At 36.1% G+C, this 26,678-nt stretch overlaps 1 long non-coding RNA gene across 4 annotated transcripts; it reads left to right on the top strand.

The window, feature by feature from the left end:
• The first annotated feature begins 451 nt into the window (after positions 1 to 451).
• On the top strand, positions 452 to 15,061 carry LOC123860914 (uncharacterized). Of its 4 annotated transcripts, XR_010404848.1 has the most exons (6): positions 452 to 894; positions 987 to 1,138; positions 2,914 to 3,024; positions 7,457 to 7,593; positions 10,403 to 10,532; positions 12,160 to 15,061. It is a non-coding gene; the product is annotated as an uncharacterized LOC123860914 (long non-coding RNA). The 4 variants fall into 4 exon arrangements; XR_010404849.1 differs by lacking the exon at positions 7,457 to 7,593 and having other exon boundaries at positions 455 to 894; positions 10,403 to 10,509; XR_010404847.1 differs by lacking the exon at positions 7,457 to 7,593 and having other exon boundaries at positions 455 to 894.
• The last annotated feature ends 11,617 nt before the right edge of the window (positions 15,062 to 26,678 follow it).

Raw genomic sequence — 26,678 nt, 5'->3', positions numbered from 1 at the left:
CAAGATCAGGTTCCTAATTCCATCCTTGCGGTAGAAAAAATACAGAATAAGTAGCTTGATACATCTATCAGTTTTGTCCACCAATGCTGGCGTGGAAGCAGGGACGAAATTATTTCCCATAATGAACCAAGGAATTTCTATAAATCACAAGGAGTAATTTTCAAGTCCCACTGCAAAATCAGCTGCGTGCATATGCGTCCATGACTGAGCCACACGTAGCCCCCCAGCATGAGATGAGACAATATGAAATCAGGATTAGGTATGAGAGTGCCACATCTAGTAGAACCGATAAAAATCAGGGTCGTTGTCAGCTGGGTAAATGGAGAGCAAAAGGCGCCTTCAGCGGCTTCCTTTGGGGAAGGGCTGTTTTGTGCTGGTGAACTGCGCCCCCTGGTGGGCCCGGAGTTGATATGTTTGTGATTCCCTTCCGCAGAGAACAAACGCGCTCTGGAGAGAATTCCGGCAGTTTCAGGTACACAGAGAGATCCTTCAGGAAAAAGCTAACTTTCAGAGCACCAAAACCAAACTGTAGGGTGAGCTCGGCCCCCCGCCTGATTTTGAGCACGGCCCTCCCGCAAGGTACAAAGGGTCTGTCCTCCCACACTGTTGGTCTTGTCACACGTGTGCTTATTATTAGGGTTGTTCTGAAATTCTGACTACTGATTTGAGAGATGTGGAAAACCCTCGTGCTGTGTTTTATCATCCTCTCCTCTAAAAATAATTCTGGACATTGACACAGGAAGGATGACCCACAGCTGGGGAGAATATTTTGTTGTAAAATCATCTGTTTCTCTTACTTCGTGTCTGCTTACCTCCTGTCTCTGAAGTGGTCGTGTGGACTGTGGTTAATTTATGTCTAGGTCTCTGTTCTCCATACGTGTTCTCAAGATAAAGGTAAGTTTTATGATTTTTCGAGGATCATGTTTCTAGCAATCTTATATATTTCAGGGGCAAGATAGAGAGTTTATGTTGTTGTTTTCCCGAAGGATGCTTGCTGAATGTCCTGACACGCACCGGCAGGAGATTTTGCAGGTCAGGCAGAGATGAGACTCGATGGCAACTCTTTCACTCTTTGGAACATTCTGCAACGAATCACACTGCAGCCTCCGTCCAAACAGTTTATAAGCTAAATAAGGAGGTATTTTAAATATTTATTTAACAAGACATATTTTAAATAACCTACATATGTAAATAGAGCGTTCTTAGGCTGTACATTATTGCCAGGTCGATTCTCATGTTCTGATATATAATTAATTACTGGTTTATTCCTCTGTAAACCGAAGCAGGGAATAAATCAGCGATGCCAGGTCACTGATGTCAGCAAAAATTGTAATACCCTCTTGTCAGTGGGTCTGTGCAAGGGGAAATGAGACTGTATAAGATCTAGGGTGGTGGTGTGCCAAACTGTGTCCAAAAGGCAAGTTTTTTTTTAATCCCAATTTAGTTGCTTTATCCTGATGTCTAGACTTTTTCTGTGTGCCACGTAGGTGGGCGTGGGATGCACATTTTCTAGTTTAAAACAAACTCAGAAAGCATATGCAGTGTCATCTATGAATTTTATAGGGTAGAGTCACTTAAAGCAAATGCATACCATGAGCATTTCACGCAGCGTCGCTATATTTAGAAGCAAGAACAACACACATATCAATAAATTGGGTAATTTGTTGGTAGTTGAAAATTTAAATCTTTTTAATGCCTCAGCAAAGTCTGCAAATCTATTTTTAATTTTTTGAGAAATATATATGTAGGTATTATATAGACATATATATTTTTTTCTCCACTCAAAATAAATGTCTATCTTTTAAACTTTTCCACTGAAAATCTCTAAGGGACAGAAGCGTTGAACATAAAATTTGTCATGAATATAAAGAGAACTCTCCTGGGCATAAAAATTAAACAAAAATATGGCATCTTTTCTTCTTAGATTTACTTTCTGAGGATGAAAGATGAGTAATCATCTCAAGTATCTCAGCAAATCTTTGGTCTGGGTCAGCGATGAGACAATCACGTTTCATTTAAACATAAGGCACATGGCTTACCAACAACCCAACCCAGAGTTCCGATTTCTAATTCTGTGTATTAGCTTGCCAACTTAATTCCAGCCAGTGGATTAGCAATATTAATTATCTTGGCACATGGCCAAAACATCTGGAAAATTTAGTGTGAGAATCATTGAAAATAATTTGTTCGTGCCATCATGATAAACCAACCCATTGGTTAGCTGACCTTTTCACCATCACCCCGTTGTCCTGCCACATGTTAAAACATTCTGTATTAAATTTGCATTAGATCCTTTTGCCATTCTGCATTGGGAAGAAGCATTAAGTCTGTGGAAAAAAAAATAAGTACCAGCAACAACAAAATAGATTGAATCTTATGGTGGGGATGATCATCAGATGCATTCTTAGAGGCATTCTTAGATTCCTTTACTTATGGTATTATTTTGGGGCTTAGAATAAGAGCACTTTTTGAAGTTTATAGGTCCAGGGAGATGTAAATTAGTCTTAACAGCTTCTGAACTAAGTGCTGTTATGCAGTTATATAAAGAGGGAAATTAAAGGTTAAAAATTGCTTATCCACCATCTACCAGATTCTCCCTATAGCTTCACGAGGTGTCCGGGGCAATAATTATGTTAGTGCAAAAACAGGACTCAGAATTACTTCTTTAGGCTCTTGGTAAATTTTTAGTTTTGCCATAACTAATATGTTAGTTTTTAAAAATGAAAATGTTGATTAAAATTAAGCTTCTATATCAGTATGGAAAAAGAATTTTCCCCTAAAGATAAATGGTGGCAATACAATAATCAGATTGTCTTCTCATTAAACAGTATTATGATCATTACTTTCGTTCTTTTTCAAAATCCTGTGAAATGTGGAGTACACCTACTTTTTTTCTCTTCCTGCTATGTACAGAGAAAATTCTGGAAATTATATATAAAAAATATATATATAAGAAGGCTCAAAAAATTGAAGAGAGGAAGGCAGACCAGCCAGGGATCTCAAGACCCAAGGAATGACATGATGGTGAGTTTTCGGAGTTTTTGTTTTTCCTCACATATATTAGGCCTGGAGTTAAAAAAGCCAACAACTCAAAAATAGTAATAGGCACTGACAAGAGGAGACCCAATGGAAGCCTGTTTTCTCTAGCCAAAAGGACCAGGAAAAGGGCAACCTAGCAAACATTTGGACAATAACCATTCTACTCTAGCAAACACCACAAAAAATAACTGGATAATGTCAGACAAGGCTAAGTAGGGAGCTAGGACTTTCATCCCTGCCACAGTAAAGAGCCCCCACCCCTGTGATGTTGGTGGAGGTCATATGCAGAGCAGTAACAAGGCACTCCTACCCATCCAGTACAGGGAAATATCATTGAAGGTCTAATGGGGAACTGGAACAGCCACGCCCACCCAACAGTAATGAGTAACATTCGCCCTCTCAGATGTCAACAGAAGCCAAGTAGGGAAGCTGAATTTCTACCCCCATCTGGCAGTAATGAAGGAACACATCACCATTCTTCTACCAGAATAGTGTCAGAGGAAGCCAGTTAAAAGAGAAGATTTAAATAAGATCCAGAGTCTCATAACAGGCTACCCAAATGTTCAGTATTCAATCAAAAATCACTCATCACACCAAGAACAAGGAAGAACCCAAACTGAATGAAAAAAAGACAATAAATATATACTAACATCAAAATAACACAGATGTTAGAATTATCTGACCAAGATTTTAAAGTAGCTATTATAAAAATGTTCCAGTGAGCAACTACAAACATTTTTGAAACTAATGAAAAAAATATTGAGCTTCAACAAAGAAATAGGAAGTCAAAGCAAAAATTAAAAGACATAAAAATGAACCAAATGGAAAATTTTTACGCTGAAAAAATATACAAAAACAAAAAAATTCAATGTACGGGGCTCAACCACTGAATGAAGAAGACAGTGAGAAATATCAGTGAACTGTAAGATTGCACTATATAAACTGCCTAAAATGAACAGCCAAGAGAAAATAGATTAAAAAGAAAAATGAACAGAACCTCAAGGACCTGTGGGACAATTACAAAAGCTCTAATATTTGCATTACCAGAAGCCTAGAAGGAAAGAATAGGTTAGACCTAAAAATGTCCTGTAAGAAATAATGGCTGAGATCTCCCTAAAGACATAAACATACAGATTTAAGAAACTGAGTAAATTCGAAACAGGATAAATTCAAAGAAATACTTACCAAGACACAGCGTAGTCAAACTTCTGAGAACTAAAGACAAAAGCAACCTCAAAAGAGAATGGGGAAAAAAAAAAAAAGATAGCCTTACTTATAGGAGCAAAAATAATTCAAATGACTGGATTTTAAATCAGAAATCAGAGGGGTCACGAGAAAGTGGCACAACATTTTTCAAGGAAAAAACTGTCAACTTCAAATCCAATATTTAGCGAAATATCTTTTAGGAATGAAGGAAAATCAAGATAGCCTCATTTAAAAGAAAACCAAGAAGATATATTGCCTGTAGACCTACCCTAAAAGAATGGCTGAGGAAATTCTCTAAACAGAAAGGACATGATAAAAGAAATTTGGGATCTTCACAAAGGAAGAAAAATACAGTAAGCAAAATATGGGTAAATACAATTGGTTTTTCTTCTCCTCTTGATTTTTCTAAATTATGTTTGAGAGTTGAAGCAAAAAGTATAACTGTCTCACGTGGTTCTGATTATATATAGAAGAATTATTTAAGACAACTGTTTTAATAAATGGTGACTTAGTGGTCGGTCTTCTACACTTCACTCACATGGGTAAAAAGACTATAAGGGTAAATTGTGATAATTTATGTATATAAGATGTAATACCTAGGGCAACCATTGAGAAAGTTATGCAAAGAGACACACTTAAAAATGCATAATAAATAAAAATGGAATTACAAAAATGTCAATAACTTATTGGAAAGCAGAACAATAAAACAAAGGAAAAAGAAAAAAACAGAAAACAAAAAATAAATTGATGTCAAACTTAAGCTCTAAAAGATCCCTGATTACATTAAATGTAAAAGGTGTAAATATAACAATTAAAAACAGATTGGTGGATGGATTAAAAAAAAAAAAACATAACCGAGCTATATGCTGTCTATAAGAAACTTCCTTTAAATATAAAGATATAGATAGGTTGAAGTAAAAGGGAGAAAAAAGATGTATCATGTAAACATTAGGCTATGTAGTGATAAAAGGGCCAATACACAAGGTAGATTTGGAATCCTAAGTGAGTATTCACCAAATGACAGAGTTAAAAAATATATGAAGCATCAACTGATAAAATTGGAAGACAAATAGGTAAATTCACAATTATAATTGGAGAGTTGGATCTCTTTCTTGACACTAATAGAACACCTGAACAGGAAATCACTCAGGGTATAGAAAAACATTATCAACCAAAAGGATCCAATGGACATGTATAGAACCCTTCATGTAACAAGAGCATAATGTGTGTTCTTTCCAAGTGCTCACAGAGCATGTACTAAGATGGCCATAAAACAAACCTCAACAGGGCGCTTGGGTGGCTCAGTTGGTTAAGCGACTGCCTTCAGCTCAGGTCATGATCCTGGAGTCCCTGGATCAAGTCCCGCATCAGGCTCCCTGCTCTGCAGGGAGTCTCCTTCTCCCTCTGACCCTCCCCCCTCTCATGTGCTTTCTCTCTCATTCTCTCTCTGTCAAATAAATTAAAAAAAAAATCTTAAAAAAAAAAAACCTCAACAAATTGTGGGACAGAGTAAAATAGTGATGAGAAAAATATTTGCTCAACAACAACCTATTAAGAACATTAAAAGACAAGCTACACACTGGGAAAAAAATTTGCAAAGCACATATCCAACAAATGATTGGTATTTAGAATATATAAAGAACCATCAAAACTCAACAGTTGAAAAATTAGCACAAGAAACAATGTTTTCCATCATTAGCCATTAGAGAGATACAAATTAAAACCACGGTGAGATACAATCACATTCTACACATCTGAATGGCTAAAATAAGCAATAGTGAAAATACCAAATGCTGATAAGCATGCAGAGAAACTGGATTGTTCATATATTGCTTATGGGAAAGTAAAATGGTACAATAACTCTGGAAAACAGTTTGACATTTTCTTAAAAATCTAAATATTCAACTACCATATGATATAGCAGTTATACTCCTGGGCATTTATATAAGTTTAATAAAAATGTATGTTCACACAAAAACTTGTACATGAATGTTTATAACACCTTTATATGCAATAGCCAGCAATTGGATACAATTCAGGTATCCTTCAATGGGCAAATGGTTAAAGAAACTATGGTACATGCATAACAATAAAAGGAACTAATTGTTAATACATGTGACGACGGCCTGTATGAATCTCCAGAAAATTATAGTGAGTGGCAAAAGTCAATCTCAAAATGTTACATACTGTTTAATTCCATTTATATAACATTATTGAAATAACAAAATTACAGAAATGGAGAACAGAGCAGGTGTTAAGGAGGAGGGAGGGTGGAAGGATGTAGGTGTGGCTACAAAAGGAAAATGTGAAGGATTTTCATGATGGTAGAAATGTTCTGTATCTTTACTGTATCAATGTTAATATCTTGTCTGTTGGGGCACCTGGGTGGCTCAGTCAGTTAAGCATCTGACTCTTGATTTCACCTCAGGTCATGATCTCAGGGTCTTGAGCTAAAGCCCTGTGTCAGGCTCTGCACTGGGCATGGAGCCTGCTTAAGATTCTCTCCCTCCCTTTGCTGCCCCCCCAATAAATAAATAAATAAAAATAAAATAAATATCCTGCTTGTTACATTGTACTATTATTTTGCAAGATGCTACCATTGGGGGAAACTGGGTAAAGTGTCGCTCTGTATTATTTCTTATAATTGCATGTAAATTGAAAATTATCTTAAAATAAAAAAAAATAATTAAAAAAAGTTCTGCATGACTTATAATCAACAGCTCAATTACTGTGGACTTAAATTTAAAAAAAAAAAATAGACTATGGCACTTGAATCTTCTGCAGTCCCAAACAGGAGTGTTCAGTCACTCTGAGCCTACTTCCTTGGCAGGTAAATAGGAGCAATGTTACCTGCCTATTTATTTCACTATGTGTAGCCAGGATAAAATGACAACATAATAACAATTCTAAAAGTGTTTCCCAACTCTTCAAGTACCACAAGAAAAAGAACTAGTGATCACATGAGTGATCTACTGAGAACATACAGCAATGTTAATGTAGGATACTTCAGAAATATTTAATTAACAAAGGGATAAATACTCTGCATTTTGAGTGGAACTTTTCTATTTTGGGGTTTTTGCCCTTAAGACTACATTACTAAAATTTCATTTATTTGTTTATTTCCTCATGTGTTCATTCATTAATTCATTTCATCACTTATTCAACAATGACCTAACACCCACTAATTGTAAGGACCTGTGTTAAACCCTAGGGATAGGAAGATGAGTCAAATATAATCTGGAGAGCCACACATGAGAAGAATAACAATGGGAAAATGGTACATGACAAAAGGGGCATGAAGGTAGCCTGGGAACAGAGGAGGAAGCACTTCACTGTGGAGTCTTCAGGGTACGTAGAGAAAGTGGCATACTCAGATGCCTGCAGGGGCCAAGCATGTAACAAACTCCCGTGGTGTGTAGTGAAGGAACTGTTCTGGCCAAATTTGATGTAACCAATACATAGAAGGGGACCTAGCGTTCTGGAAACCAGGAATATTATGTATAATGATGGTGATACCCTATGGGCTCCACCTACCATGTAGAGCTCACACCTGACCATCTGGTTTATCACCATGTCTACTACAACCCTTCTAGTCCAGGTCTTATTCTCCTCAGGTCATCATTAGCTTTGTGGACAGACCTCCCCTGACACTGGGACTGAGCTCCCTCTTATGTTCTTTTGCATCTTCGCTTATCTTCATGGTACTCTTCATACGCACATATGTACTTACTGGCTCGTGTGCTTTTAGTCCCTATTCCCCCTCTAGAAGATCAGCCTATGATGTCAGAGATTCTGCTTCTTTTGTACATCAGTCTGTTCCCACTGACTATACAACTATCCGAGTACACAGGAGGCATGAAGTCAGTAAGCTTGAAAATAGATGGAATGGCAAGGGTGAGTCAGGAAGGGTATAACACATTCGAGGAAGTGGATTGAGGGTGGCAACAGGAAATGATCCAGAAAGGTGGAGGAGGCTTTGTGAAGAGTAAGGAGCTAGCATAGTTTTTCTTAAGAAGATGGAGAACTTTAACCATCATTTTTTAAGATTTTATTTATTTGTGAGAGAGAGACAGAGAGAGAGACAGAGACCACAAGCAGGGGGAGCTGCAGAGGGAGAAGCAGACTTCCCGCTAAGCAGAGAGCCTGATATGGGGCTCAATCCCAGGATCCTGGGATCATGACCTGAGTAGAAGGCAGACACTTAACTGACTGAGCCACCCAGGCATCCCAGCCTTAACCATTTTAAACAAGAGGCTCTCCTCACCAGATTTGTACTTTAGGAAACTCATTCTTACTGTATTTGGGGGAAGAATTACTCCACCATAGGGTGAAAAGGACTAGAAATAGCTGTTAGGAAACTCTTATAATCATAATGCAAAAAGTCTGAACAAAGATAGGACATATTTGAACACCATACTATGGAAAAAAGTGGAAACTGAGCCCCACATGGGTTTGTTTTGTCTAATTTAGTGACAGACACAGCTCCGAAAGCATGGTCACTTGTATTTTAGCCTTTATAATTCACTTTCTCTTTTGCAAAAGCATACATTTGACTCCCAGGCTCACTCTCTATTCTGGTTCAATACAAAGTAAGACAGGCTTAAAAAAATATGAATTTAAGACTCCATAAACCAAGCAGAGGTCACTTAAGCCTTCAGCAACTCCTTTGGTGCTACTGTTGTATTTCCTATGTGTGGTATGAGTGATTCTGGGGTCTCTTCCTTTACAACCTTTCCTCACAGACTGTCTGTCCCCCACATTTATTACCCTCATGTGAAAAAAAAAAATGCCACATAACATGTGTCTTCTAAATCTCTTCCATTTTCCATTTATGCTCCATTGTCCTATAATCTGTTCAAAGCTGAAAATAGAACTAAGGTATGATCTTAGCACAACCTCTAGTGATTAATGTTATTACTATTTTTTTCCCAACTGAATAAGCTCACAATCAATAAGAAAAGATTCATCTGTGAAAGAACCCCCAAAGAGACCTCCTCCCCTTACCCTTCCACCTTCTCTAAACTTGCCCACCAAGTTCCGTCAAGTCCCTCCCCTCCTCCCCACCATTATTTCAACCCAATCTTACTTTGGTTAAGGAAGTAAATCTAATTAAAGGAGCCCGGGAAATGGAAGCCGTTTTGCAAGTTAAGGATGCTGGATCTGTGTAACTTTCACCAGCGATTGGGCTTACAAGATGGAAAATTCCTTGGGCCGCTAGGCAAAGCACTCTCAATGTTGTTGAAACATCTGGTTTCCTTTGTGTAAAATCCTTTCCACGAGGTGGGCGAAGGTTTTTATTCTAATTGAATTTGTAGTTAATTCCAGATAAAGATGAGTTGCTTTTTGCTGATGCTGTTCAAATCAGGGGTCCCAGCCCCCCTCCTCGGAGCTCCTTTTTACTCAAATGTGATAAAAAGAAGTGGTGGGTTGTTTGGTTTCTGTGAGTCTCCATTTGTTTATACGTTTAGGGCAGAAGGACAATTTCTGATGCACTCAATTCCTGACCTGGTCTTTTGAGTCCTGTGTGATAGAGATCGAAGGGCAGACTTCTATGTCTTGAATGCAGTGTTTCTAACCAATTAAACAAGGGCACAGTGGGCTTTGATTTGAAGATGGCTTACCATTCTCCCTGTCAATATTTCTCTGGTGGTAGCAATTTGTTTAAGCTCCTAAACCATTTAAAAGAAACTAAGGGGTCAAGCTGTCCAGTATTTGCTGCAATATTTCTTAAACAAATTAATATGTAGATAAGCAAAATAAATATAAGGCATACAAGTCTCCCAGGGCCTTTTGCCATGCCTTCTTGACAGCCTTCTTCCTGTAACAGTGGCCTTTGGGAGACAATGTGTTCCTTGAGTTTACATTTTGGATATTATGCAATAAAGGAAGACTATTAAATTATAATTAGTTTTTTTTCCAACCACCCCTGGTAAATGAATAAATCGTCCCAGCCCTTCTCTCTCCCTCCTGTAGAACATCATTTGGGATTGTAGAGTAGAAACTAAAACCAGGACCTAAAATCAGAAGTCAGAATAAGCACCACAAAAAATAGGCTTTCCATAGCTTATCAGGTAGCCTGAAATCTATCACTGTTCCCTTTTGGGTTGCTTATCAAAGCCAATTTTTCAGGTTTTTTTTTTTTTTTTTTTTTCTGGAGGCTTTGGACCTAGAAGAAGGCACCCACTTCTTTTTCTAGAAGTGGGGTAGAGACATCAATCAAAAGCCATGGACGCAGACATTAAAGTAATTTTGGCATTTTCAGAGGTACTGATACTGATGAACTCTTGGTAAGGTTTCCCGTTCTTCTAACGCTTAGACCCAAAGCCTAAAATTTTACTCTTCCTTTTTATGGGATTTGCACTGATTCTTCCAGCTGAGTTAGTTGTCTTCCATCTGGACCTTTTAAGTTGTGGCATGGACATTTATCATTGCACTTTTTAAAATCCATTCACACTCTAAAGTCCTCTGCTGTTTATCTGAGCAATTCATGGGCAGGAGAAATATGACTAATTAATTCCTAAAATTTAGTAGATTCTCAATAAGTGATGTTTTTTAGTTAATGAACTCAAATAGTTATAGAAGATTTAATAGGGAAAAGTGCATTTCTCTTTATTTGGCCAAAGTTGCAAGCTATCACCTGCAATAATGAGAAATGTTGGCTTTTGTAGGTAAAATTACAGGAAGAAAAGAAACAGCTATCTCGGGGTAAGAGTAGATTGATTTCAATTTTTCTCTAATATAAATAATACTGTAACACCCATGGAAATAAATACTGAATACCCATGGAAATAAATTTTTGAGTGCGTCTCAGATTATATTTATAATGTTAATTTCATGGCCAAAGGATATAAATCTCACTTTTCCATATTCTTACTAACTTTGCCTATTGTAATCAAGTTTATTGATAATTGATAGATGAAAGTGATATCTCCATTTTGTTTTCTGTTATATATAAATACATATCATATTATACATATAAATGTTTTATATTTATGTTTTATATATATATATATATATATATATATATATATATATATATATATATACAATTCTGGGGAGGATTATTGGCCCCAATTCTTTTTTTTTTAATTTTATTTTTTAAGGTTATGTTAATCACCATACATTACATCATTAGTTTTTGATGTAGTGTTCCATGATTCATTGTTTGCGTATAACACCCAGTGCTCCATTCAGTATGTGCCCTCCTTAATACCCATGACCAGGCTAACCCATCCCCCCATCCCCCTCCCCTCTAGAACCCGCAGTTTGTTTCTCAGAGTCCATCGTCTCTCATGGTTTGTCTCCCCCTCCGATTTCCCCCCCTTCATTTTTCCCTTCCTACTATCTTCTTCTTTTTTAACATATAATGTATTATTTGTTTCAGAGGCACAGGTCTGTGATTCAACAGTCTTACACAATTCACAGCACTCACCTTAGCACATACCCTCCCCAATGTCTATCACCCAGCCACCCCATCCCTCCCACGTCCCCCCACTCCAGCAACCCTCAGTTTGTTTCCTGAGATTAAGAATTCCTCATATCAAAAAAAAAAAAAAAAAAAGAATTCCTCATATCAGCGAGGTCATACGATACATGTCTTTCTCTGATTGACTTATTTCACTCAGCATAACACCCTCCAGTTCCATCCACGTCATCGCAAATGGCAAGATTTCGTGTTTTTTTGATGGCTGCATTATATTCCATAAAGAAGATGTGGCCCCAATTCTTGATCCGACCTATACCTCTTGTCTGCTATATACCTTTGCAATGCACTTTCACAAAAGGTAGAATATACTTCCCTTCCTTTGGCTTTGGACTTTGCAGTGTGACTTCCTTTGGTCTATGTGAAGTTAGAAGATATGAGGCAAGAAAGATTTGAAATGACATTTTGGGGCTGGTTATGCTTCCTTGTAGTTACACCATCCTCAGAAGAGGCAGATGGCCCACCTGACCTGTTGGTCCCAAGAAGAGGATGGGCCACACGTGGGGTAAGCCTACCCCGGCAAACATTTAACATGAAGCCAAACCATCCTAGCTGACTCAGAAAGCCATGAACAAAAAATAAATGTTTATTGCTGCATACCACTGAAAGATTGAGATTTGTTATGCAGCAGGAGTCAACTGCTACATATATCTGACATGAGCCTGTTACTGGGCATATACAACCATTAGCAAGAACATAACATGACTGCTTATAATGCATTGGGAGAAAAGTATACAATATAAACAACATTATTAATATATATGGTATCAGTTGATTTTTTGATTTGATGAAAAGAAAATCAATAAAGAATAGAAAATGGCATGTGAGAGGTACATCTTTGATTGCTAATAAAGTTGAATATTTTGTATTTTCCTTTCTCAAATTTGCCTCAATGTGATTTTTGAATTTTTCTTTAGAGTATTCATCCTTCTCTAATTTTTAATTATTTTTTATGTGTTACTTATATTTATGTATTAAATATTTATATACATTGGCTATTGTAAATGTTGCAAATATTTTTCCTAATTTGATTAAGATTTTATATTTTGTTAAATAGAAATTCCTTAAGTTGTAACTTAACAGTCTTTTGTTCTATGCTTTGCTGCATGTTTAGAAAATGTTTGCATTTCACTTTTTACATTTAACGTAAATTGCCAGTGATTTATTTTGGTATATAATGCAGGGGAGGATATTAACTCTACCCCCAACCCTGCCAAAAGCTTTCATTAACAATGTTTAATGAATTCAACATTTCCCAGTTGAAGTAAAATGTTGCTACTCTCTATGTAACAGAAATCAGGTGACCTGCATTTTTATTGTTGTATAATATCTAGCCAGTAATATCCCTCCTTGATGATATGAAATGATATTAAGAATTATGTATGAAATTACTTTCAGTGAAAAAAGCAGGTAATGTATGTAACACAATATGCTCCTATGTCCTTATGCCCCTAATTCTATAAAATCAATACGTATGCATAAACACATGTGAGGAAGATGAAAGAAAAATTCAAAATATTACTGACATGTAATTCTGAGTGGATAAAAAGATAATGGATACATTTTATTTCTTTTTCACTGTTTTCTATGTTTTCCAAATTATCTACAGTAGACATATAATACTGCTATAATTAGAAGAAAAACTGTTTATGAATATTTTTTTCAAAAGCTAAAACAAGACTCCAATAACTTGAAAAGTTCTATTAACTAGAAATTCACATCTATTTGTTTGTGCTTTAGATAAAAGAACAAATCATTTGTTGATTTTTAAAAAATTGATTACCAGAAACTTCATTCAGCTTGCCCTTAGCCTATTTCCTTCCCTCTTTCTTTGGAAAGTCATCTCCCAGTTATCTTACTGCTATTCTTAGAAGTGAAGTTGATTTTTTACCTTAAGTTTAGATAATTCCCAATATCTTCCAAGACATGAGGCAGGACTAAATGTACCTGTCTAAAAGGAATTCTACTCCTTGATTAGAGAAATAAATTTATGTTAATATTCCTATTCCCCTTCTAGAGAGGTTTTCTGTAGACACAGAGAGAGCTTCTATACTTGAAGGGAAGTTGGGCTCCATGGCTTCTGAGGATCCATCCAGTCCTAAAGTTGGATAATTCTTAAATTATCAAGAGAATGTATAGAGTGGGCCAGGGGTTCAGGGGCTCACTTTTGAGGGGAAATTTGAATCTGGGAAAAGATGTGTTTACAAAGTGGGCGGAGAACACTTGGCCCCCTTGCTCCATCCCAGGTACACATCTTGACACATCTGAGGTTAGGAAGTAATAAGAAATAGGAATTAACTATGGCCTCTCCTGCCACATGTCAAAGTTAATTCTACTTCAAATGAGTCTTAATTACGCCAGTGAAGTTTAGGGTTTAATAGAACCTGTTCACTGAAACTGTAACTTTCATTATAAGGACTAAGAAAGATGTAAAATCAAGTTCACTTTAAATGTTGTGAACTTAATTTGAAGCTGTAATATTAATAGTTGAGGCAAAAAACTCTACATCTCTCTTGTAGAGTGGTTGGCTCATTGGCATTTCCTATCTGTGAAAATACTTACCCTAGGGAAAACCAAGATCTTCAAAATGATATTAGGCTCTGATTTTCTGAACTTCATGTACTCAATTCTTGTACTCATTTTTTTCAAATTTATTCTTTCTGTGGAGGATATACAACTTAGCAACCTTGTAAACTATTTTTTTCTATGACTAGAAATCACCAATTTAAGAAAAAAATTGATATTGAAATATAGTTGACATATGGTGTTGTATTGGTTTCAGGTGGACAATATAGTGATTTAACAATTCTATACATTACACAGTGCTTACCACAGTAGGTGTAGTTACTAGCTACATACAACACTATTACAATATTACTGACTATATTCAGTATACTTTTTATCCCCATGACTTATTTTCTACCCGGAAGTTTGTACCTCTGAATATCTTCACCCATTTTACCCATCTCCCACCTACCGTGCATCCAGCAACTACCAGTTTGTTCTCTGTATGTATTTATTTAGATTTCACATATAAGTGAAATCATATGGTATTTGTCTTTCTCTGACTTATTTCACTTAGCATGATACCCTATAGGTCCATTCATGTTGTCACAAATGGCAAGATTTCATTCCTTTTTTATAACTAATACTCCATTGTATACATATATAACACTTCTTCTTTATGCATTCATCTATTAATGGACCCTTAGGTTGCTTCCATATTTTGGCTATTATAAATAATACTGCAATAAACATAGGTTTGGATATATCTTTTCACTTTAGTGTTTTTGTTTTCTTTGGGTAAATACCCAGGAGTGGAATTACTGAATCATATGGTATTTCCATTTTTAATTTTTCAAGGAACCCCCATACTGTGTTCCACAGTGGTTGCACCATTTCCATCCTCACCAACAGAGCATGAGGGTTCCCTTTTCTCCACATCCTCACCACCACCTGTTATTCCTTGCCTTTTTGATACTAGTCATTCTGACAGGTGTAAGGTGGTATCTCATCATTTCCTTGATGACTAGTGATGTTGAGCATATTTTCATGTGTCTGTTGGCCATTCCATCTTCTTGGAAAAATGCCTCTTCAGGTCATCTGACCATTTGTTAATCAGATATTTTGTGTGTGTGTGTGTTGAGTTGTATGAGTTTTCTTAATATATTTTGGATATTAACCCCTTATCAGATCTAACATTTGCAATATCTTCTCCCATTTAATAGGTTTCTTTTTGTTTTGTTTTGTTTCATTGGTGGTTTTCTTTGTCATGCAAAACCTTTTTAGTTTGGTGTAACCCCAATAGTGTATTTTTGCTTGTTTCCCTCACCTGAGGAAACATATCCAAAAAGATGTTGCTAAGGCTGATGTTGAAGAGGTTACTGACTATGTCTTGAGTACTCTCTTCATTACTATAGCTTTATAGTTAAGTCTTTCTAGTAAGCCTTACAGTGTGTCAGGTAATATTAGTTCTCCAACTTTGTTCTTCTTCTTCAATATTGTTTTGGCTGTTTTGAGTCTTTATCCCTCCATATAAAGTTTAAAATCAGTTTGTTAATATCCACTAATACCTTGTCGGGATTTTAATTAGAATTACAATAAATCTATAGATCCATTTGGGAGGAATTAGAATCTTGACAATACCACATTTGAAGTATTCTAAATTCTAGTCTAGTCTATTCTAAATTCTAAATCTAGTCTTCTTATCTGTAAATATGGAATATGTCACCATTTATTTAGTTTTTTTTTTATTTCATTTACCAAAGTTTTATAGTTTTCTTCATATACATCTTGTATATATTTTTATGATTTATACCTAAGAATTTCATTTTGGGGGGTACTAATGTCATTGATATTGTCTTTTTAAGTTCTAAAGAACTAAGTAGTTCATTATTTGTATATAGGAAAGCAGTTGGCTTTTATATCATGCAAAGTCACTATAATTGTTTATTAGTTCCATGAGGGTTTTGTTGTTGTTGTTGATTCTTTTGGATTTTCTAGATAGGCAATGATGTCATCTGTGAACAAAGCTAGTTTTATGTCTCCCTTCCCAATCTGTATAATATTATTTCCTTTTCTTGCCTTACTGCATTAGCAAAGATTTCTACTATGATGTCAGAAAGGAGTGGTGAAAGTATATATCTTTGTCTTATGTATAATCTTAGCAGAAAAGCTTTGAGTTTCTGACCATTAAGTAAGATGTTAGCTGTAGATTTCTTTTGTAATCTTTATCAAGTGAGAATGTTCCTTTCCTTTCTATTTTTATTTTACTTAAACTTTTTGTCATGAATGAGTGCTGCATTTTGTCAAATGCTCCTTCTACATCTGTTGATATAATCATGTGATTTTATTTTTAATCGGTTAATGTGAATGGATTACAAAATTGATTTTCTATTTTGAACTAGTTTTTTATATCTGGGATAAACCTTACTTGGTTAACTCCTTTTATACCTTTTTAAATTTGAATTTGCTAATGTTTTGTTTAGGATTTTTGCATCTATGATCATAAGAAATATTGGTCATTAGTTTTTTTTTTTCTTGTATGTCTTTTTCTGGCTTTGGTATTAGGACAATACTGCCCTCACAGATGAGTTAAGAAGTATTACCTCTTTTGTCCTCTCAAAAGATTGTAAAGAATTGGTGTAATATCTTCCTTAAATATTTGGTAGAATTCACCAGTGAGCCCATCTGGACATTGTGTTTTCTGTTTGGGAAGGTTATTAATTATTGATTCAATTTTTAAAATAAGTTTAGGTCTATTCAGATAATCTATTTCTTCTTGAGTGAATTTTGGCAGAATGTGTTTTTCAAGGAATCGGTTTACTTTTTCTAGGTTATCAAACCAATGTGTTTTGAAATCCTCATAAACAGTAAATTCATTAGGTTAATATTTTTATTTAGGAGAACTCTGCTGAACTGCAAAAATATAAAACATGACTTGGGTAAATATGCTATTATCATGTAGTGATATCTGTGCAGTTATAGAGATTGGATAATTATCATATTGAAAAGAGAGGAAGAATAGAGAATGGGAAATAAAACTGTCACAAATGATGCATTGTAGTAAAAATTCAGAGGTAAATACATTAGCGAATAGGGATGAGCTGGCAGTGACTAGGGAAATAGAAAGTCACTGGAAAGGGCAAAGCACTAACTGGATTACTCTAGAAGTTACTGAAGTCAGACTTCACTTTTGTGGATTCTATACTAGCAAGAAAACAGACTTTTTGAGGTTAGAGTGGGTTTCACCCTGTGGGCTTGAGCAAGTCCTAACTTCCCTGAGCATTTGTTTTTTCATGGGGATATTATTCACAGTAGAGATATCAAGGGGCTGATAAGAAATTTGGATAAGGAAATGTGTTAAGTGATACTCTAGACCTGATATTGTACACACCATTCAGTAACGCTGTGATGGAATATTCATCTATGAAATGAAACAAGACAGGACAAAGGAGATTTGTGTAGACTCATAGTGACCAACTTAAAAAAAAAAGTTACATTAGTTTATCTCCTGAGTTGTATTTTCCAAAATGGGAGAAGGCAAAGCCTCTGTTCTACTGAAATCCTCAGGACATACTTTGCGTACAATAGATTGTAAATTTGTAATTGTCTTATCAAACTTGTAGCTGGAGAGAGAGTTTGTCCCACCTGCCTGCATATCCCATTGGACAAATGAAAGGCTCCCTTCTTTCTCTTTGATGTGGTTAATTCCCCAAACCATTGGTGATTGCAGGACCTTTCTGAAGAAAAGCACTCCTTGAGTAGGAAAGCAGCAGTAATGTTTTTAAGTATGTTCTAGCTCCTTAGATTTAAGGGACAACAACAATAAAATGATTGTAAGAAAAAATCAAATGAGAATTTTCACACTTTTGTTTTAGGAAACACATGGTGACTGATCATTGATGTTCTCTGAATGAGCTATCAGTAGGGGCAAAGAAGATAATACAGAGCTGCCTAAATTCAACCTAACATTAAATTTAGCAGCAAATACAGGGCAGTTAAAACTCCAGGCAGTCATTTCTTAATCTTTACAGATATCTATTCCTTTAAGGGGTTTTGCTTATGTTATTTCTGACTTTTTTTTTTTTTAAGTTAGTGTTTTTCTTTTGAAATAATTAAAGGGGAAGGAAGTCTAAAGAGAGACTGAGTGACATCCAATATTCCCTAATACCCTCTTGTTGCTTTAGGTGATTGGTATACTTAATTAAGGAGGGGCCTGGATCTATCATCAACCAGGGCCTGACCTGGGGGTGGGAAGGAGTGAGGTGTAACCTGACCGAGCCCAGGTGTGTGCCTGCAGGTCACACACTGGGAAAACATGTGGCCCCAACAAGCCTTTCCCAAGTCTGGCCATGCCTTTAACCATTTCAGGTCTTCTCAAATGTCTACATTCTCTCATGCTTAGACCATGTCAACATGCTTTCCTCTACATTAAGATTTTCAAGTTTGAAAAGGAAGTGCATAAGGTTAAGAGACTTGTTTAAGGCTGTAAAGTCTGTGGCAAGGAATAGAACTCATCTCATCAGACTGCTGGTCACTACTTTGTATGCTACATAAAACACAGTGTCCCTTAAGCATACCCTCACTAATCCACACAAAGTCTAGTTATTTAAAAAATGTTTTCTTCTTCTAGAGCATAGCATTACTTTTTTTCTTCCTTCCTTCTTTGCTCCCTCTCTCCTTCCTTTCTTCTCTCTATCCTTCCCTTTCCTTTTTTTCTTCCTTCCTTCTTTCCCTCCCTCCCTCTCTCTCTTCTCTCTCTTCTCTCTTCTTTTTTCTTTTCTTTTCTTTTTTTCTCTTTCTTCCTTCCTTCCCCCCCTCCTTCCTTCCTTCTCTCTCTCCCTCTCTCTCCTCCCTCTTTTATCCTCTCTTCTCATCTCTTCTTTCCTTCCTTCCTTCCTACCTCCACTCCTTCCTTTCCTTCTTTCCATCCATCTATCTATCTACCTGTCCATGTCACAGGTCAACAGACTACTGCGTTCCAAAAAACCTGGTCCTTGTGCATCTATATGTTTTCCTTAAGGAAAACAGTGGCAGATGAGCTTTGTTCCTTGTAAATTTTCCTATCCTGTAAGAGGTATTTATTGATAGAAAAACTCTGGATAGATGGGAGAAGCTCCAAAAGCCTGTACACAAATAGCATTATTGGGAAAATAAATTTAAGTGTCCTCCTGCGGACAATCCTATTATAAATTGTCCATGAACTACAAGATATAATATTTACAGACAAAAAAAATATTAAAAAAATAAATCATCTTACTTGACATCAAAAGAGAATGTGCTATTTTGAATAAATACCTGCATTTGGTTATTTAAATGGTTTACATTTCTTTTCTTTCTTTTTTTTTCTGTAATTCTATTTATTAAAAGCACTTTAAAACTGATAACACATTTGCCTGAATTTACAAATAGAGTCAACTGAATTTATATTGAAGGTTATCTTCATTGTGAGGACAGGTAAAATAGTTTTTCTTCACTTTGTACCTTAAACCCATGGACTATATTGATTGATGTCCTTTCTTTTTTTTTTTTTTAAGATTTTATTTATTTATTTGAGACAGAGAGAATGAGAGACAGAGAGCACATGAGAGGGGGGAGGGTCAGAGGGAGAAGCAGGCTCCCTGCCGAGCGGGGAGCCCGATGCGGGACTCGATCCTGGGACTCCAGGATCATGACCTGAGCCAAAGGCAGTCGCCTAACCAACTGAGCCACCCAGTTTTTTTTTTTTTTAAGATTTTATTTATTTATTTGTGAGAGAGAGAATGAGAGAGAGCACATGAGAGGGGGGAGGGTCAGAGGGAGAAGCAGACTCCCTGACGAGCAGGAAGCCCGATGCGGGACTCGATCCAGGGACTCCAGGATCATGACCTGAGCCAAAGGCAGTCGCTTAACCAACTGAGCCACCCAGGCGCCCTTGATGTCCTTTCAAAATGTCGTGTGGGTGTCTGCTTCAGAGCCATTGAGGTACAGACATCCATTTGGGCAAATCCCACTTGAACTCCAATGGACTGCTTTATGCTAGCACAATCAGGCAGAACGATTTTATGCTGAGGCCAGAAGTTCTGGTTCCTCTTCTTTGGATGTGAGGTAAGGGTGTATGTGCAGTAGCCTGAATGTGGACACTTAGATCACAAGGCCTCAGTTGCAAATTCACTTGCTATATATGACATTTGGGCAAATTAATCAACCCTTAAGAGCCTCAATTCATATGTAAATTTAAAATAAATACTCAACAAAGTTGTTGATAGTAGTAAATGCTCATGAAGTAAATGATCCCATTTAACACCAGTATCAGTAGATGTTCAATTAATAAATTCTTTGCCCTTCTCTTTTGTGATGTCAGAACAGCTGTTGTTCACCTTTGGAAGCTCAATCTCTACTGCAGTCCTCATTCCACTGTTCCTTTTCTTCACACTGCCTTTCTTTTATCTTTCCTCCTTTTCATGTAGACGTTTGCTTCCTTTCGCCCTCCAAAGTTCTTTTCCATAGAAAGCAACAGCCAATTGGAATGTTCTGCTCCTTCTGATCCATGAGCTGATTAATTAGCACTCTGACTCAGCCACTTCTTTTTATCTTTGTATCCTCACTGTCTTCTCAAAGGATCTATTTGAGCATTTCTGGTGGTCAATAGCTTCTCCTGTACCCTCATTCAAAAGCTCCACCACTCCTAAACATGTATACACACTCTTTATTTCAAGACTTGGAATTTTTCCATATGCTTGTGGGCCCCCAGACAACCAAATTATATTTATAGTTAGGTGATCTGGTTGTGGGCTTATGATCCTGTGATAAGGACTACTATCAAGTGGACAAAGGTAGTGGAGAAGGCTACTGTTTCTTTCCTTTCTCCACTATTTTGTTCTGACCTTCTAAGCCTAAACTGGAATGCCAGGATCAGAACTCCAGAAATGCTAAAGTCTCACTCCAAATTTTCTATGTCATATCTTTTTACATATAACCTTGAACAACATTTTCTTTTTTTTTTTTAAAGATTTTATTTATTTATTTGACAGAGAGAGAGAGAGCACGAGCAGGGGGAGCGGCAGGCAGAGGGAAAGGGAGAAGCAGGCTCCCCGCAAAGCAGGGAGCCTGACATGGGGCTCGATCCCAGGACCCTGAGATCATGACCTGAGTTGAAGGCAGATGCTTAACTGACTGAGACACCCAGGTGCCCTGAACAACATTTTATCACTAGCTCCCATCCTTTTAAGTTGGAAAATGCATGATTGCAAAACCATTTCATGTCTTTTCTTCCACGTTTTTATTTTTTACTATTTTTTTTCCTTTTGCCTGTAAACCAAGGGTCTAAGATTTTATTTCTACATTTTCAAGCTTTTTGGTAAATAAAACAGAAAATTTGATCAATTATTAACATAACTCAACTACATATATTATATATATATAATATATATATATATTATTTACATTTTTGTTCTCTAAAAATACTAGTGTAGCAGTATGTGTTTGTTAGTAAGAAGTAGTTAGTTAGTATGCTAGTACAGCTATATGTGTCGGGAAGAGACATGTTATGATAAATAAGTCTGCAAAAATGATAGGATAAATAAAGTTTAGGCTGATTTGGGGGGAAAAAAATGCATTACCCAAACTGGTAGTCCACAAAACTCTTTTTTTGGTCGAGACTCTTGTGGAGCTGTTACTCTAAAGGAAACACTTGGAGAAATACTGGATATACAAATGAGTGTGCAAACCCCAAGCATTATCATCTGACACATAAGTATAGTTCTAAAGTCAATTTATTTATTTATTTTTAAGATTTTATTCATTTCCTGAAACTATGTGGCCATAGCTCTGGGACTGAACCATTCCCAATGGGGTAACTATGTGCAACAACACGCATTTCACGGACATCCACAAATCATTATTTATTTGAATGCTATGCTATCAGCATATTGTTACTTCCACAGTAAACTACAAAAAGTTCAGTAACATCCATTGTGACAAGTCTACAATTTTTATCTAAAATTCAAATTTGCATGTTCAGTTTAATGTGCATATGTCTTTAACTCTGTTAGGTCAGCTGTTTTTCTACTTTAAGTTAATACAAAGATATAAAAGAGGAGATTGGATTATATGACACTGTAGAGTCTGTACTTGCTTGATCTAAAAGCCCCAAATTCCATAGCATTGAGAAACCTTTCCAATCAGATTAGAGAAACTAAAAAAGAATACTTGAGAGAAAGTTTCAGAAAGAGAGAGAATGATGAAAGGGAGGAAGAAAGAAAAAGAAAGAAGAAAGAAAGAAAGAAAAGAAAAGAAAGAAAGAAAGAAAGAAAGAAAGAAAGAAAGAAAGAAAGAAAGAAAGAAAGAAAGAAAAAAAGAAAGAAAGAAAGAAAAAGGGAAAGAAAGAAGAAAAAAGAAAGAAGAAAGGAAAAGAAAGAAAGGAAAGAAAGAAAGAAAGAAAGAAAGAAAGAAAGAAAGAAAGAAAGAAAGAAAGAAAAAGGGAAAGAAAGAAGAAAGAAAAGAAAGAAAGAAAGAAAAAGAAAGAAAGAAAGAAAGAAAGAAAAAGGGAAAGAAGAAAGAAAGAAAGAAGAAAGAAAAAGAAAGAAAGAAAGAAAAAAGAAAGAAAGAAAGAGAAAAAGAAAGAGAAAGAAAAAGAAAGAAAGAAAGAAAGAAAGAAAGAAAGAAAGAAAGAAAGAAAGAAAGAAAGAAAGAAAGGAGAAAGAAAAAGAAAAAGAAAGAAGATAAGGGAGGGAGGGAGGGAGGAAGGAAGGAAGGAAGGAAGGAAGGAAGGAAGGAAGGAAGGAAGGAAGGGCGAGGGAAGGAGGGAGGGAGGAAAATCAACATTATTTGGAGAAAAGGATCTTTACATGATATCAAAGCTATGAATTGCTCTCTTTTAGCTAGGAAGACACAGATTATTAAAATGAGCAATGTTTTTACCTTTCCAAAAATTTGATAGTGAGTATTCCAAACTGTAGTAGACATCATTTATTTGTCTGCCCACCATCGATTTATTCCTAATCTGTCTGATAGCAACACCTTGATTTTTCTTTGAAGAACTGCCCAGCTGTACCGCATACAGTCCAAGAGTAGTGAAGGATTGATGTCTGTTCTTCCTTGCCCAAAGAGTGGGCAGTGGCTATACTAATAAGATTCTCTGTCTCAGGAATTTGAATCTTAGTATAGAGAACTTGTATAGAAAGCAAGAGCTGATTGTTCTGTAGAAAGTACCATAAAGAGACTGCTCGTCCGTTCTCAGGCCATTGACTGACACATCATAGATGACCTTCCCTACTTTGCTTTGATGGTATTTCAAGAATCTAGTTATAGAATCTATTGGGTCATTCATATGCCCCAGTTCTGTCATCTCAAATGAATCATGACTGCAACAACCAATCAAATGAACAGCCCCTTCCTGGCTTTGTTTCAGCTTCTGTGCCTACTTAGTCCTATAAATACAACCTGGCCATGCGCTACCCTACATGATATTCACTAAATACCTCAGTCTCTAGACTGATAAAATTTTGCCCTTCCATTTTACTCTCGTCCACTGAAAACAATGATTTAGTCTTTTTACTGAGATTTTATCTGATAAATAAAAATATGTCAATAGAACCTCCTCCAATAAAAAATGTTATGTAACTGTCAGTTTATGGGATACAAAGCTAAATTATGGAAAAGAAAATCAGCCATGAATGGTAAGGATACTTGAAGTAATATGTGTATATAATAATGGCAGACATAGCAGAAGTTTGCAGATTAGGTTCAGTAAAACACATTCCCACCCCTGACTTCAGAAGTGAAACTGAAAGTAAAAATTGAAAAGAGCAAGTTAATGTGTTGATGGAAGGATTGGCAAACTATAGCCCACAGGCTCAGATGTAATCCCACAATTGCCCCAAATATATTCTTTCTTCCCCACAGGCAATCACTTCTGCCCATTTTTGTTAAAATTCTAGAAGTTCTTGCCTTCAAATTATTAAATAATGTTATTTCTGTTTCTATTTCTTCATTTAGCTGCTTGAAATTTAGCTATTAAATTCCCATTATGATAGATGAGGATTTCATGTATCCAACTTAGTTTATCTTTCTGTGGTTCTTTTAATATAATTAAACCTCTATATTTTTTTCTACCTACTTCCTCCTTTTACTTTTCAATATCTGTCAGACCTAATATTATTTCTAATTTATTAATATTAATAACATAATTCTATTATATTCTGAAATCATTTCAGACTATTTTTCCAAGTGAAAAGCTTTTTCAGAAGGTATGACCTAACTTGAATACATACATTTATGTGTCATAAAATAGTCAACTGTTTATTTACTATATTTAATTTAGTAAATTAGTAATAAAAGAATCTATGAATGTTACATAGACATCTTATTAATTTAGAAAAATTTTTCCTACTTTTATGTTTCTATGGAGCAATTTTTTTTCAAAAGTGTGTTCCAGAATCATTGTTGTTTCCATTTTGTTTCAGATATATTTTTTGAATCCATACATGCTGTTGCTGTAATTTTATCCCCAACTGCAAACTATCAATTCCATTTTTTGGTTTAATGTAGAAGAGAAATTCTTGATCTCCACAATACAACCAATTGCTTTATTGCTTTTTAAAATAATCTCTATTTATTTTTTTTAAAAGATTTTTTTGAGAGAGAGAGAACAGTGCATGCAGGAGCAGTTGGATGGGACAGAGGGAGAGGGAGAGGGAGAGGATCTTAAGCAGGCTCCATGCTCAGTGCAGAGCCGGACGTGGGGCTTGATCTCATGACCCTGAGATCATTAACTGAGACGAAATAAAAAAGTTGGATGCTTAAACAACTGAGCCACCCAAGCGCCCCTAAAATGATCCTCAAAAGGTATGTTTATAGCAACTTTCATCACTTGCAGGTGAGAGGTCTAGAAATGGTGACCAAATCTGTGTGAAATTTCTGTTTCTATTATTATTAACATGATATTTCATATAATAATAATAATAATAATAATAATAATAATGATATAATGGTTCTCTTTCTTCCTCTTCTTCTCTTCCCCTTCCCCTTACTCCTCCTCCTTCCCCTTCTGTCTTTTTAGGTGGCTTATTTTCCTCAGGGTGGAAACTTCTAAGATCACAGAGTTTTATCTTTGGTGTTCTATAATTTCACATTCATGTATGTAGGTTTTGCTTCATTTTCATTCCTTGTGCTTGGCACTTAACAAGCCCTTTCATTTTGAAACTGCATGTCTCTCTGATGTCTGTAAAGTCTCTGCTTCTATTGATTTGATGATTTCCCCCTACCTCATTTGCTCTGTTCTCCCTGATGCAACTGTTGATCAGACATCACACTTTGGTTGTTAACTCTCCTGTTTCTTATCTTTACTCCAACATTTTGCCTCTTTTCCTTTGCTCCACATTCTGAGAGATGTATTTATCTTTATTTCTCAACTCTTCTTTCTTTTTTTTTTCCCTCTGCAATCATTCCTTAAATTCCTAGAAACCCTTCCGGTTCAACAATAGTTCATTCTTCATGGTAGCCTGTTCTTGTTTAATGAATATGATATCTTCCCACATTTCTCTGAGGATAATTATTAGAGATTTTCTGTCTTATTCTCCCCACCCCCCTATTGGAGCCCATTTCTAGTTCCGTTTGCCTTTTTTCCTTTTTTAAAATCTTTTTTCTCCATGCTGAAATATTCCTTAAATTTCTGGAGATGCCAATTTATCCCTATTCAAGAATAAGGAAGGAAGAAGTTTGATTTGAATCTCTGAGCATGCAGGTTTGACTTGGATTTCTGATTTAAGGTCATAGACAAAGAGCCATAAAGGCTACAAGAAGAATAGCTTTCTTCTACAGAACTAAACCTTCACCAGTTACTAAGTGTCCTCTAGATAATTTAATCCCTATAGAGTATGATGGTGTGATTTATTATTATTATTATTATTTTTTGCCTGGAGTAAATGTCAGACTGCTAGTAGTTATGCCTGCTGGGGTGATGGGGGAAGCTCACCCCTGATCATGACACAATCCCTCCAATTCAGGCTCATTTCTTCCTTCCGGTCTAACACCAGAAGCTCTCTGGAGCCTGCCAGCCAGCCTGGCAGCTCCCCAGCATTATCCCCCTCTACACCCATTCTGGGCTGTGTCTTCCCTGATGGCTTTATAATACAACATCTCCCATGCATTTTCTGTTTCCAGAAATGTGCAAAATCTCCGTTCTCTGATGGCCCATGGTTTTGTAGATTTATATCTATTTTTAGTCCTTATCATTTATTGGGTGTTTGGGAGACAGAAGAAGAAAGTTCATATGGTCAGTAACCTACCGGAAACTAGAATTCAACTTTCATTTTATGGACCTTCGGGTGTCACTTTATTTCCTAGTTATTCTCTTTCCATGAACAATAAGTTACCAAGTTATCATACTAGAAATAAAGGGAATAGAGCTCACCAGAGCTCACCTCTTTTAAAAGTTTAGCTGTGTTAACCTTGATCCATACAAGAC

This window comes from Mirounga angustirostris, unplaced genomic scaffold, assembly GCF_029215605.1.
Source record: "Mirounga angustirostris isolate CCGP_5_RB_7025 unplaced genomic scaffold, mMirAng1.0.hap1 SCAF_9, whole genome shotgun sequence".
Taxonomy (NCBI): domain Eukaryota; kingdom Metazoa; phylum Chordata; class Mammalia; order Carnivora; family Phocidae; genus Mirounga; species Mirounga angustirostris.
This window is presented reverse-complemented; position numbering and strand designations above follow the sequence as displayed.